At 35.7% G+C, this 14,627-nt stretch overlaps 3 pseudogenes across 3 annotated transcripts; 2 read left to right on the top strand and 1 right to left on the bottom strand.

Moving 5' to 3' along the window:
- Nucleotides 1-4,115: 4,115 nt before the first annotated feature.
- Nucleotides 4,116-6,922, top strand: LOC147496727 (glyoxylate/succinic semialdehyde reductase 1-like; annotated as a pseudogene). The gene is made up of 5 exons (XR_015196762.1): nucleotides 4,116-4,157; nucleotides 5,575-5,689; nucleotides 5,772-5,872; nucleotides 6,612-6,713; nucleotides 6,803-6,922. The product of XR_015196762.1 is annotated as a glyoxylate/succinic semialdehyde reductase 1-like (transcript).
- Nucleotides 6,923-7,293: 371 nt separating this feature from the next.
- Nucleotides 7,294-12,733, top strand: LOC147496726 (ATP-dependent DNA helicase 2 subunit KU70-like; annotated as a pseudogene). The gene is made up of 9 exons (XR_015196761.1): nucleotides 7,294-7,359; nucleotides 7,473-7,547; nucleotides 7,713-7,789; nucleotides 8,927-8,936; nucleotides 9,937-9,949; nucleotides 11,333-11,497; nucleotides 11,828-11,929; nucleotides 12,005-12,194; nucleotides 12,304-12,733. The product of XR_015196761.1 is annotated as an ATP-dependent DNA helicase 2 subunit KU70-like (transcript).
- Nucleotides 12,734-12,777: 44 nt separating this feature from the next.
- Nucleotides 12,778-14,386, bottom strand: LOC147496725 (putative scoulerine-9-O-methyltransferase OMT2B; annotated as a pseudogene). Its single transcript, XR_015194862.1, has 2 exons — nucleotides 13,529-14,386; nucleotides 12,778-13,326 (listed from the first exon to the last, which is right to left on the bottom strand). The product of XR_015194862.1 is annotated as a putative scoulerine-9-O-methyltransferase OMT2B (transcript).
- Between the last annotated feature and the right edge of the window lie 241 nt (nucleotides 14,387-14,627).

Raw genomic sequence — 14,627 nt, 5'->3', positions numbered from 1 at the left:
TGGCACGGTTTTTCCAACACCGCGTGCTCTCAATGAAAAAACGGGCAAAAAACGGCTATATTTTCTTTCACTATAAATTGAAACACTCACACAATATATTTTATACTCACTTCTTTTCTCTACTCTCTACTCTCTACTCTCTACTCTTTACTCTTAAAACCACAATGGCTAGTGAATAACCAAAAGCAAAATCTAGAGGGGCTTTATGGATACAAGAAGAAGATGTTGCTTTCACCAATAGTTAGCTACAAGTTAGTCAAGATGGTGTAGTAGGAAATGAGCAAAAGTCAAACGAATTTTGGAGTAAAATTCTAAATACATTTCATGCAAATCTAGGAAGAGTGACCGAACGCAACTTGACGGGCATGAAACACCGTTGGACTCTCATTCAAGCTAATATCAACAAGTTCCATGCTATTATTTCTAAGATTCAAGCATCTCCTCCAAGTGGCTATAATGACAATATGATTGTAAGTATTTACTTTTTATTTGTTATTTTGATTCACAAATACATTTTTCAATTCTAATTTAGTTTTTTCTTAATTGGTAGGTTGAGGAAGCAATAAGTGCATATGAGATGCATAATGGGGTTTGGAAGTGGATGCAATGCTATAATATGGTGAAAGACTCACCCAAATGGAAGAGGCTACAATTGAGAAATGAATTGCGACCCACCAAAAAGTCGAAGTCAAACAGTGGGGAAGGAGGTTTATCAGTTCCAATATCAACTGCGACAACTCAACCAATGGATTATGATCCACACCAAGTTGATGGGCTTGAGGATATGCCTATTGGAAAGAAAGAAGAGAATAAAATAAGACAAAAAGATAAAGAAGAAGGTGATTCTAAAGTGGAGGAATCTACTAAGAAACTTGATGATTTTATGGTGAAATTTTCTTAAACCACCAAAGAAGGCTATAAATTGGAAGCTCAAAGACAATTGAAGAAAGATGGGATGGAATCCGAAAAACTTCAATTGAAGAAAAATGTGATAGATTGGAAGCTCCTAATCCAAAAAGAAAAACTTCAATTGAAGAAAGATGCGCTCCGAGTTCGAGAAGATGAAACTGATGCTAAAATACTAGGAATGAAATTAAAAGGATTACCCGAAGATGAGCACAAAATTTGGCAACTCAAAAAGGCAGAAATTTTACAAAAAAATGAAGAATCGACTTGGCAATATCACTAGTAGTAGTCAAAGTAGTGCATAGTCTAAATTTGAGTGTGTATGTCTTTTAATTTGAGTATTTTAATTTGTCTTTTAATTTATGACGTACTTTAATTTGAGTTTGTATTTTGATTTTAATTAGATTGTACTTTAATTGAATATTTTCTTTTAATTTGAGTTATCTTAATTTCAAGTTGATACTTTTTATCATTCTAAAAAAAAATCGGCAAAGTCTATTTTGTATTTTCAAAATTCGCATATACATAAATCCTTTCATAAAACCACAAATACATAGAAACAAACTTAGCTTGGAACACAAATACATAGAAATTGAAACGATAAATAAACACAAAGTCCAAATAGAAATAGAAATCAACGCTGACCACGCCGCCCATGCCTACTCCACAAATGTTTGACCAAGTCATTCTTCAATCTATCATGAACAACTTTTGAACGAACCTTCTCGACGCCAGATGCCCAACGAGATAGAACAAAGTGGCGTTGATATTCAGATGCACCTTCTCTACTTGGCATTTCATACTCAGGAATATACTGCGGGATATCCGTTTTGCGTTCATCTTCCACAATCATATTGTGTAAAATGATGCAAGCCCTCATAATAGTAGCCATGGTCTCCAACTACCATAACCTGCACGGATTTGCTAAAATAGCCCAACGCGACTTCAATATACCAAACTCCCGCTCTATGTCTTTTCTAACAACTTCTTGCTTCTTTGCAAAATATTTGTCTCATGCAATAGTCAGTTTAGCAATCGTTTGAATCAAGGTGGCATAATTAGGATAAATATCATCAACCAAGTAATAACCCATATCATAATGATGCCCATTCACAGTGTAGTTACAAAGAATAGCTTCATCATTGACTATATCATCAAATATTGGTGAGCGGTCAAGCACATTAAGATCATTATGAGAACCCGCCATTCCAAAAAAAACATGCCAAATCCACGTGTCATGAAAAGCAACCGCCTCCATAATCACTGTTGGTTTATGCACATGGCTAGTGTGAGATGACCCTTGCCACGCGGATGGGCAATTCTTCCATTGTCAGTGCATACAATCAATGCTTCCTAGCATTCCAGGCCATCCGCGTTCCTCAAACTCTTCAAGCAAACACTGAATATCTGCAACATTTGGTTTGCGCAAGTATTCACCTCCAAAAATTCTAATAATTCCATCACAGAAATAGCACATGCATTCATGAACAATTGGCTCAGCAACATGTAACATGTCATCTACTAGATCAGCTAGAGACCCATAAGAAAGCATTCGTATAGCAGCAATTACTTTGATTTTTGGGTGAATCCCAAACTTACCCGCATTATTAATATTTTGTTAAAAATATGGTACATTTTGGTTAAGATGATTGAAAATACAAGTAAACAATGACTCACCATACGAAATCGGCATCGAAAGTCGTGGTCAATGAATATAGAATTTGCGCTGAAGTAGTTAGCATTTACACGAGCCAGTGTTGCCTCGTACTGACGATTCTTGCATTTTCTTCCTTTCTTCGAACCACCATGTGGTTTATAAGAAGACTCCGCTTCTTACTGACGCAATAAACCCAAACGATGTCGGACCAAAGGTAGAGTAATAGCCACTAATTTTTTACAACGCTTAATTGCAGTGTTATAATTTGAAGAGCTCGAGCTCAATGAAGAAGAAGAAGATGAATCAGAAGAAAATGAATAAGAAGAAGATGAATGATCCATTGAAAAATTGTCAAGAGTTCGGTAGTTTTTTTTTTTTTTTGCTAAGGAGATGAGTTTAGGATTATAGGGAACATGAAAAATGAAGAGAACCATGTAGGATTAGAGGGTTAAAAGATTATAGCATGCGGTTTCTGAAAAACCGCGTGGGCTTGGGTTTTGAGAAAACCATTGGTGGTGCGGTTTTGAGAAAACCGCGTGGGCTATATGGCGGTTTATCCAAAACTGCGTCATTTTATGTTGAATATTTGATGTTTCTCCTGAAGTTGGTTGATGTTTTTTTGGTTTGGTGTTTGGTTTGGTTCAAAATTTTGGTGTTTTTCTGGTTTCTCTCCTAAATATGCTATTATACAATTTTTCCAATCATATTTACAAAAACACTATGACACATTTTCATAACGGCTACGATATCTCTCAGTAGCATCTCAAAAATATAACGGGACATTTACTTAACAAATATAGCGAGACATTTATTTATGTTGTTATTTCTCAAAAATGCTACATTGCTACATATCAAATAACAACACCACACATAACATATTTTAGTTTCGACAAATATTTTAGCTGATCCGAGAGTTCTACTTAACATTTTATAATAACATTTAAAACAACAATTATAGCATTTATTGAAGGAATCTTTACCGAAACATCACAAAAATAGTAAGAAAATGTTGCATAACAAATTATAGCATTTCAAATAACACAATTACAACATTTAACAAACAATATAACATAATTGTCTGAAGAGTAACGTGTAATCGTTAACATTTAACAATACTAGGTAACACACCAAGAAATATCAAGTGCATGTCCCAACCACTAATAAATTTCTCGTCTTAGTGTGTATTAGCGTTTAAACAGTTACATAAATCTATGCCAATAAAAACAAAAGTTAATCGTATTCAGATAAAATAGCATTTACTATATAGATTGTTATGAAATTAAGATTTATCCTATATATTCATGTTATCATTCAAGCAAACAACTAACAATTATAATATTAATATAATATTTAATGTAACACAAAAATCACGACTACTCACATTTTTGTTTTTTCGCAAAAAGATTCTACAGTAGAGAAACTCCACACCAAAGTCCAAAATCTAAGTAATGAAAATCCTTCATTTCTTATTCATTTCTCTTTCTTTATCTCTCTTTAGATCAATAACTTTTCATGATGAGAATATGAGAATGAAGTTGAGATTGGTTGGCAGATGGAAGAGTACAGTCTGAGCTTGTTGGAACAACACAATAAGGTAATTTTAGCTAGTTTAGCTAGCTGCTTTTAGGTTTTATGTTATGTGTATAATTTGCCACTTTAATTTTGTTTTTTTTTTAGCAAAACAGTTGGATTGTGTGCCGTATTTGATATGATTTGGAACAACCCTTCAGAAAAAATCCTCCTCACGTCATTTTATATTTATTTTCTATGTTCAGTTATACTCCTAGATTTTTATTTTATTAACTTTTGTATGAATGCATGTTGTAGCTCACCACTAGTGGCAGTGGATTTTTTTTACCTTCGTTGCTAGTGTTGTGATTGGTGCTCCCAAGCCTGTGAGTCTACATTAGATCTTGTAAAATTGAGTATTGGTATAGAAAACGATACTAGTAATACCCTGCGAAACTAGATAAAAAATAGTTATGGAGAAGAGAAGGTTGAGGAATAGAAATATCAGTCATAGGTAGGTTGTGAAGAATATAAGGTTGAGGGATAGAAATATTAGTCATAGGGAGGTATACACCACGTATATAGTAAACCAAACACTCATAACTAAAAATCAAAAACCCATTTCGAACTCCTCCTTTCCACAAACAATTTTTTTTCATCTTAAATGATTTCTTCATTTCTTTCAAAATACTATAACTATCCTGGATATATATTCAAGTGAGCGGAGCGAGCGTTATGGGCCGAGAGGGTATGTGGACAAAAAGTCATTTGGTTGGTTTCTATCTGTCCTCATTCCTCATCTCTTCTCTTCTCTTCGTCCCTCTCCACACCCTCTCCATCTCCCACACTCCCTCTCCCTCTCAATCTCTCCTCTCCACTTCTCCTATGTATGTCCTCATTCCTCATCTCTTTTCTTCGTCGCTCTCCACACCCTCTCAATCTCTCCTCTCCACTCCTCCCTCTCTCTCACTCCACTGCATAGCAGTATACTAGTGGTAAAGAGAGTTAAAAGAAAATTGGACACACCAAAGACTAAAGTTGGAGATTCTATGTTCTTCATGAAAGTTGTGTTTAACGATTTTTTGAAAACCTCAACATTTCTACTACCACACTAGGATCATCCAGATTAGATTTTGTAAAATTTAGTATTAGAATCGAAAGAGGTTTTTGAATAGGTAAAACATTTTTTCCATACCCTAACTTTTTTCTCTAATAAAATTCATTGATTTTTAATTTTACAAAAACGGAATTTTAGAAAAATTTCATTTCGATATACAAATATATGAAAAGAAAAATAAAAACCAGTTGGAATTTAAGGACAATTTAAGATGGTATGTACGTACATGAAATGCTAAAATTTGTGCAGTTTAATGTTTGAGCTGTAAATGTCTCCCTCTCCACCCACGCCCTTTCAATCTCTCTACTCCTCCCCTCTTAAGCAATGTTATCATCAGCAGAATGTTCGCTTATATGTATGTACCCAAATATCATTTTTTTTATAGTTTTATGGAATCGTTTTTCCTTCTTTCATCAAATCATCTTCACAACTTTATATAACTTCTGCACAAGTAGTCAAGAAGTGCAACTGTGCAAGTACACCATTGGAATGCTCTCTCGGTTAGTGACAAATTATTTGTTTGCTACTTTTTGTCACATCAAATGTTTTTTGTACGGGTCACCAAGTTGCAACTTTTGGAAGATTTGCAGGACAAAGATGGTGTGCTTGAGCAAATAGGAGAGGGAAAATGCTACATTGACATGTCAACAGTTGATGCTGATACTTCGTCAAAGATCAGTGAGGTAAGACTTGCATGTCAATGGCAATCCTAATTTGGTCTGATTTTTGAAAGTTTTTAATTCAACTTGCTCTTATATATTAATTTGATTTCAAAATTCCAAGTTTCTAAAAATGGCTAAAACGAGGTTTCATTTTGAAAGCTGATATGTCTGATTATTTGTGTGAAGGATTAACTCATTTACTTTAAGAAGCTCTCATTTCAGTTGCATACAGATTGGATAATAAGAGTTCATACGAGGTTTACTTATGATCTATAAATTACCATCCATTTAAACTGAATCTCAAGTGCTCCTTTTGCACATTATAACTGAATAAGGTTGTGAATATGCTGTTAGAAAGGGTGCAAGGAGCCATCGAGACCAAGGCGTACTTCTCATTATAGTGGCTAAAATGACGTGGCTCCTGGAGACCAAGGCACTAATCATAGTGAAAACAGTGGCAAGTCGTTGTTGTCAAAGGCGGCCCCAAGGCGTTAGATGAGAAACCTAACGCTTTGCTCCTTGCCTCGTCCCTGACAACAAACTTCTGATAGCTAAATAGGGCTCCTAGATTTTGTTAAGATAAGGCAATTGAAAGGTTAACCAGTGAATGAACACGAGTTCCAAGACAGAAGTTTACCTAGTAATTGGCACCCTCGTGTAATAATCTACCATTTTCATGCGTAGCATCCAAGACAACTTATGGGTTCAGCTAGTATGAAAACGAATAGTGAGCATGCAGTATTTTATATGCTATCCACAGGCAATTACCAAAAAAGGTGGATACTTCCTTGAAGCTCCAGTTTCTGGTAGCAAAAAACCTGCTGAAGATGGACAACTTGTTATTCTTGCTGCTGGGGAGTAGGTAAGTCAATACAGGCCTAAAGTTTCACTTGCAACATTTCTAGGATATGATATCCTGTAATGTGCTCTTCTTACCTGGTGCTACTGCAGTCACTGTACGAGGAATCAATCCCTGCTTTTGATGTCATGGGAAAGAAGTCTTTCTATTTAGGGGAAGTTGGGAATGGAGCAAAAATGAAACTCGTTGTGAATATGATCATGGGCAGGTAATGTTTCTCTTCAAAACAAAACATATTGTGACTATTACATAGAAGCTAACGAGTAGCATACTCTTTGGTTGGATTTGTAGATTATGGAGTTACTTATTGCTTGTATAGTCAATTTTGTTCCTTACGGCTACTCGCTGAATCTTATTAGTGATATTCCATCATTAATTACATTCTCTATGCAGACGAAACGAACCCCGCGTAATCTTCTTCTCCTCCAGCAATTTCCTTGACTAGAGAGTGGTAAATTGGTAACTAAAATTCGGTTAAATAACAAAATAGCTGCGAAAATATATTAATTGGAAGTCGCAATAGCTAATAAAAATCTTCTCTGGGAAACCTCATCAAACAGTTACCAACCGATCAATTGATAAAATGGATATAGACCCAGAAGATATTTTCCATGATGACGAAGACGACCCAGAAAACCAGTTTCTGCAGGTTGTTTTCTCTCACCTTCCTCATTTCCATCTTTACATTTTTTTTTTAATGTAATTTTGTCCTTGTGTTTTTAATTTTCTTAAAGCTCTCCATGATTTTGGTTGATCTCCGAGTCATTCATAAATATGTATTTTATCCTTGCAGGTGCAGTTACATGGCTTGATTCTGTTACTAATCTTCCTTTAAAGGTTAGTATCTCTTAGTCTTTCTTCACACTGAATAATTACTTGTGCTTTCTTTTGTTATTAAACGAATCATCTTGTAATAGGCCACAACACTTGCAAAACCTAATTGTGACAACCTTCTTAAAATTGTATTGCATTCTACTGAAGTGTTGGATTGGTTGTCTGCAGACTGAAAGGTCTTTCATTTGTGCGGACACTGGAGCGTTAATGGAGGAACCGAAAACAAGATTTCAAATTTATAAAGGGTATATATATTTGTGTTGATTGAGCTTCCCCTTTCTCATTTTAGCTACACTATGTTTGTCTCTCTATTTGTTCTTTTCAATCTCATCCTTCTTTTATTTAGTTATATCTTGGATAAAGTTTAGAAGTAAAATATTTGACCCAGGATATTATTTTGTTTTTGTTAGTAACCACTGCTTTTATAATCAGTGAGGGAACAAGGTGGCGGGCAGCCATTGCTCAACCTCCCATAAATTCGAAAACTCCATTACTTTACCAGTAATTAGCTATGAATATCAATCTCATCACCAAAAGTTATCAATTTTTTTTAACTACTGGATCCCTCATATATACTCTCCAATCCCCAAACCTAGCATTGGATCCTATTGTTGCCCAACTGGCCAATTTTGTTACCACAAAACAGTCTAAAAACTACTTTCACATTATGTTACTTTGATTCCTTCTATGACCCATTTTCCCCTCTTGTTTACTTTAAGTCTGATTAGTGCGACTTATTTTATTTAAGGGAGAACATTAAATTTTCGACAGAGGAGCTAACTCAAATAAAAAGAGTTTCGACGGGGCACCTCCGGCTTTTGGGATTCAAGCCATTAAGTTGCTTAAAGGATTACTATAATTTGAAGCCATTAACGTTTATTTTCCCTAGTGATGTTGTAAGTGGTTTTGTAATTGCACAATATTAATCAGTTCATAGTGATAGATCAAATTTTGTGTCCATGTTTCATGACAATCTTATGTTATTTAAGCTCCTTTAATATGGTCATTACTTGTCAACTTCTTTACCAAACTTCTTTTGTTTAGTTGGGAGTTAAACTACTATTCACTCCTGACTATGGTCATCTACGTTTTAGACGTTGCTTACTCATTTGTATTATTTGTTGATCATCAGATTTACTTTGTTTTGGTCATTTGACTACTCAGTTTCAGTAATTATATACTGGTTTATAGTTATCTCAGTTTCTGATAGTAGTGGTGATCTAAGTTGCATGGTTATGGCTATGAGCGTTGCAGACCGACAAATTGGAAAAATTTGGAAGACTTGGTTTATCTTAGTTATATGACGTTACATATTGCCCCAGCAGTAGTATCATTTAATGGTTTGAGAATATTCTGGTTTATAATTTTTTGACAATGTTCAGGGTTGCAATGGTAAAAAAAAAAGTGAACGTAGGATTGGATACTTCAATTAGAAAAAAGGCTTTGCGGAAAACGTTAGATATATTGTAACAAAAGGTATTTTTGGATCTTTCGCGATCAGATGTGACTCATTTTTAGGCAGTGGTGTAGTGAGAGTCTTTGAGTGATTCATAGCTGTTCTCTTTGCTGTTTTTTCTTTGTATCTTGTGCGGTATTTGTATCGTATTATGTTACACGGACACACCCTATTTTGAAAATAATCCGTGTCTGATACATGTCCACGTATCTGTGTCAAACACGAGACACACACATATTGTATGTTATATATCTCTATTTTGGGTATTTCGCCATGTTGGACACTTCATATCCGTGTCAATGTAACTTAGGATATCTTCCTGCTACTCCTTTCTTTCTTTTGTTTGAGCATATAATACTATTCTATGTTTACCTAAAGAAAAAAATAAAAGAAAGAAAAGAACCTGAATTACATTGACATGGTACGTGTATCCGCATCCAACATGTTTAGATGTTTAGATGTTTAGATGCTGCATTAGGTATTTGGTAATTAAACTAGATGATTGGGTAGACAGATACATAAGCGTGAAAAATAATGGACAAAATTTTTTGTATGGAGTTGGCTACTTATATTTATATTTCTTTAAACAACTATTCAAAATGAGAAAAATAAATGATTCTAATGACATTTTTATATGCTAAAAACTGTTAAGAGTCTGTGTCACCATGTATTACCGAATCTTAGATCTTTCTCTCATACTGGTTGGGTGGTAACCATGAACACATGAAGCTAGTAAATAAAATTCAGAAATACTAAGTTCTTCCATGAGCCTAGAACAGCATTAAGCTACACTGGTCTCAATTCCATTGTTTTTATCTGTGATTGTGTCATAGGCACATGTAAAAGGTTTTGACTTGTTCAGAGTAAGTTTGAAAGCATGTTTGGGCCTACCCATGGTTAATTCTCCCTTACTTTCTGTTTGGCTATTAAATGCAGGAGATATTTGGAAGTACTTCCATATTTATTGCTCTACATAGGTCGATGGTACGACTTGAACGATGGGTTTTTCACTCTTCATTTATTTATTTATTTATCTGGCAGCTGGAAGTATATCTCTTCTCTTTTCTGTTTGTATCATGTGTTTGATTCTTAATTGATGTATCACTTTCTGTTTGTTTTTCTTTTTACTGTTTTGGCTTAGAGGTGACGGGTGAGTATGTGATCCAAAATTGTCGATTTGAGAGTTTCAAGTAAAGTTCTTGTGCAGTTGAACCAGTGTATGTTTGAGATGTAGGAAAACCTATGTGTGGGGATTGTAACCTCTGTAGTTTCATGTTGGATTGGGCATTGTTAGTTTGTAATTGCAGACATAAGGGGATAAATCCTCGGGATAGAAGTCCATACTATAGATCATTTCCATCTTCTTGTGTGTTCATGCTATATGATTTTCTGTAAAATTTTAGCTATATATAGTTATAGAGAATGTATCATCTTGAAGGCTTAAGTTGAGCTTTCATTGGTTTGATTTTTTTTTCAATAGCCTCAATGTTTAGTCTCCTCCAGCACAATGTGCTGCAAAAGCTCTCCTTTGTAAAGAACAAGGGATGATTGGCTGAGGCGTACTTCGCAACAACGAGCAGCAATAATTCGTTTCTGCAGTTTTGAGTACGCATGGGTGTGGGTTAAGAAGTTAGTCTAGGAGAACAGAATTGATCTTGCCAGACGTATTTAATTTAAAGTCTAAAACATAATAAAGCTTAGGGACACAAAAAAATTTAGTGATAAAGATTGAACAATGAAAATACTTTTTGGCTTTATATCATATATCACCAGTACCATTTTAGCATCTCTTACTTTGTGCATCTCATCAGCTGATGTAAATTGTAGTAAATACTTGATGGAAATTTCAGGTTTGCGCTGGCCTTTTTGGTAGTTCAAGCCATCCTCAATTGGTCATCCTTGTTGCCCAGGTAAGCTCCTATATATACTAGGTTTTTATTTATAGCTGTATGATTACAAAACCACTGGTTTCACCCTACAAGATGAATCAAGTTTGACAAAACATAACGCTTCAACCTGGCAGTCTTTAACTAACTATTTGAACATATCATATAACTATATAATCAGCCGAGATGAATCTTCTCGTCTTTCTTACTTACACAGTGTTTGTAAAACAACAATATGGTACGATTGTCTTCAGCAAGTCCATAGAGATTATCTTTTATTTTAGATTGAACACCTCTAAATATGCTTTGTGTTGGATAGAAGTTGCTGATCCTACTTAAACATAACAGGATGAAATAAGTAGTTCCAGTGGTCAAGTTGAACCTCCTGGAATGCACATGATATATCTCCCGTATTCTGACGATGTTAGGCACATTGAAGAGGTAAGAAGATTTTTGGTTTGGATGGAAGTCAACTCTGTCATGGTTTATTAATTCTCAAGAACTTTTTAATCTGTCACCCCGAGCTACAGAAGATCAAATTCAGAAAGCTACTGCATTAGTGAAACGTGTAGACTTAAAGGAATTCTCAGTTTGCTAGTTTGCCAATCCTGGTAATTAATCTCTAACTGATGCAACTCTTTACTCTGTCATGGAAACACCCTATCTTGAGTGGATGTACAGGACCATTTTTTTTTTCCATAACTTGTATATGCATGTTTAAGCGTGTGAAGTCATTTCATCCTGTGAAATTTGTCGTTTCATACTATTTCCTCTTGAAGTGCAAATAGTGACTAACCAACATCTTCCAAGTGCCAAGATATTTAGACTATAAATAAGTAGAAAGGTGTTATTATTATGTGAAGGTCTATGTGATACTAGTCATTGAAAATAAAATCTGTGGTTTGAGCACAGTGATGACCAACCGACACGTCTTGTTTCAGCCTTGCAGAGACACTATGCAGTATTACAGGCCTTGGCTCTTGATGAAGATGAGATGCCAGGCTGAAAGATGAAACTCTTCCAGATGAACAAGGAATGGTGAGGTAGAAGCAAAATATATGTATCATTACTTCGGTTTGTTTGCATGTGACAAAAATAATCTGTTGGAGTGCTTGCAGATCAGGGGTGGTTAATGCACTGGAGGAATTTAAGGTTTCAGTGTTTGGTGAAAATTATGATCAGGAGGAAGCAGATGCTCTCTCATCAAAAACCGAAAGTGATGCTGCCAAAAAGCGCAAGGCAATCCATGAGAATGCAGCTAAGGAGTCTGAACAGTATGACTGGGCCAAACTTGCTGACAGTGGAAAGGTAATGTCAGATATAGCCTTTTTTCTGTTCTATTTGGGGATTTACGTATTTATCCACCCACTTAATTATTCAGTGAACATTAATGGTTTTTGTGGATGCATGGTTGCAGCTGAAGGATTTGACTGTGGTGGAGTTGAAGTACTATCTAACAGCACATAGTCTACCTCTTACTGGTAAAAAGGAATTCTTGATCAGCAGAATCTTAACTCACTTGGGCAAGTAAACGTATCCCGAATTGAAAAATCATATATAATGTTGATACTGGACGCTGGCAGGAATGTTTTGCAGTTGCATTATTTCATATTTCAGTGTCTGACAGATGGGGTTGTGTTTTAATAGATACATCGTGCACAGCAAAACCTCTAGTTTATATCAGTAGCCATCAGTCCATCATCGCATGGCACGTTTTGCTCCGAAAGATGGGGTATTGTTTTAAACTTTTAATAGATACATATTTTTGCTCTGAAGACCTTTTACTTCCTGGAGTATATTTACTGAAATTACTTACAGTCAGCATTACAAATTCCATTTGATGCAAACTACAGTTTTTCTTTCTCAAGGACCGTGTGAGTGCAGAATGAAATTTTAGTTGTGAAAAAAGGATAATCTAAATTCATTATTTGCTTTGAGGAGTACATGGTGGCTTGGTACTACATGAAATAGCAAATTTTTGTTGCTACGCTTGCTCAGTAGATAAATTGTCTTCTCTTCTTATATTGGCAATTTCTCTTGCATTCCTTGGATCCATGCGTCTTCTTCAGTCGTCACATTGAAACGTGTGAAAGTTTTCAAGCAGTTGACTCAAGAGGGCTTGTCGATTAAGCACTTTGCCTAATCAAGGGTACGCTACAATTACTGATTGTACAGCCATGATGGGAATTATTTCATGCCTGCTAAAACCAGCAAGCTTCAGGAGAACTTCCCATTCATTCTCGGTTCTCTCCCTCCCTCCTGAAGTTACCATCATGCCAATATCAAGGTTCATCTTTGCTCTTGTTAAATCGTCATCCTGTTCGTTTTGATCTGTCACGATGTCCAGTATGATCTCCTTCCCTTTGTCTTGGGGAATGACTTCTTTACATTTCTTAAGAATCGTGATGCATTCTTTATCGTGCCAATTATGGAGCATAAACTGCAATAGCATGGGAAAGCCTAAGAAGTTAAAAATTGTTCTAAACTAATATTAAAGGTAAAGATGATTGATCTAGACAACTTCCGTGGCAGTTTCTCTCTATTAACATTAAAAAGGAATTGGGAATTGGAAAAGATGAGTTCTTTTAGATGGAAAATAGTCTTCAGAAAACAAGAACATCTTGAAATGATAACATAAATACCTTCAGAAAAATGGCATCCGCTGGGGGAATGAATTTGAACATGCACCTCCGACCATTTCCACTCCTGGCAATTGCGCCGAGGCAGCAATGACATGGGGTAGATCAAAGACAGTACACTTTATGTGAGATAAATACAATACTGCTCATGGTCATGCCGACACCACCACCAATGTCAACCATAGACGTAATTCTATTCAAGAGTTTATCACAGCATTGAACAAATACTGGCATGACCAGTATTGTATCAGACACCATGGCATCATTGATAACTTGGTTCATTCCAGCATTCTCCCCAGCTAACTCCCATACACTCTTCCCATGAACTCTTTCAAAAGGTGTCGGACCACCAGCTGGCGAAGTACAACAACCGCTTAATTCATGCCAACCATCAATAACCGTCTCATCGATGATTGCCAATGCCCAATCTACTAAGCTCCTCTTCTGATCTCTAAGAAGTAACTTGGACAATTCTGTTAAAGAAAATGTCTCATCATTTCCTTGAACATGAATGGTTAAGAGGTTCATGTGAACTAAGTATCTAAGCAAACGATACAAGTTATTGGGCTTAATGGACACTAAGGTTGGAGGTGTTGCTAATGAAGAGAGAGCTATAGGTTTGCTATCTTTGTTGTTGCTAATGACATCAAACAGATTTAGTTCAACAGCACATTTGAGGACTACTGAGTCTACAATGCCACACATATGGTTCAATATTTGAGCATGGCTTTTCATATCTTGCTCTTGTTCTTCCTTTTGGATCTGCATTATCTCCTTGCAAGTAAGAGAATTAGATGAATTTTTTTAGCACACAACCAAAATTTTCCTCTGCCCTGTAAAAGTTGTTTGTACGTCTCCCAATTTCATATATTAGGACATGGCACGAGATGCTCGTGGGGGCAATGTTCTAAAAAACGCTAGGCGGTAGTCGGGCAGTGGGAGAGCGCTTAGGCCTTCTAGGCAGTGCCTAGACGGGCTAGGCGCTAGGCGTTTATTTTTCCTAATATATATAGTAATACACACATATACTACAAGAAATGAAGAAAATCATTTATCATAACTCAAAAAATAAACACAAACAAAGATATTTATTACAAAAATT

This window comes from Coptis chinensis, chromosome 5 (assembly GCF_015680905.1).
Source record: "Coptis chinensis isolate HL-2020 chromosome 5, ASM1568090v1, whole genome shotgun sequence".
NCBI classification, from domain to species: Eukaryota; Viridiplantae; Streptophyta; class Magnoliopsida; order Ranunculales; family Ranunculaceae; genus Coptis; species Coptis chinensis.
This window is presented reverse-complemented; position numbering and strand designations above follow the sequence as displayed.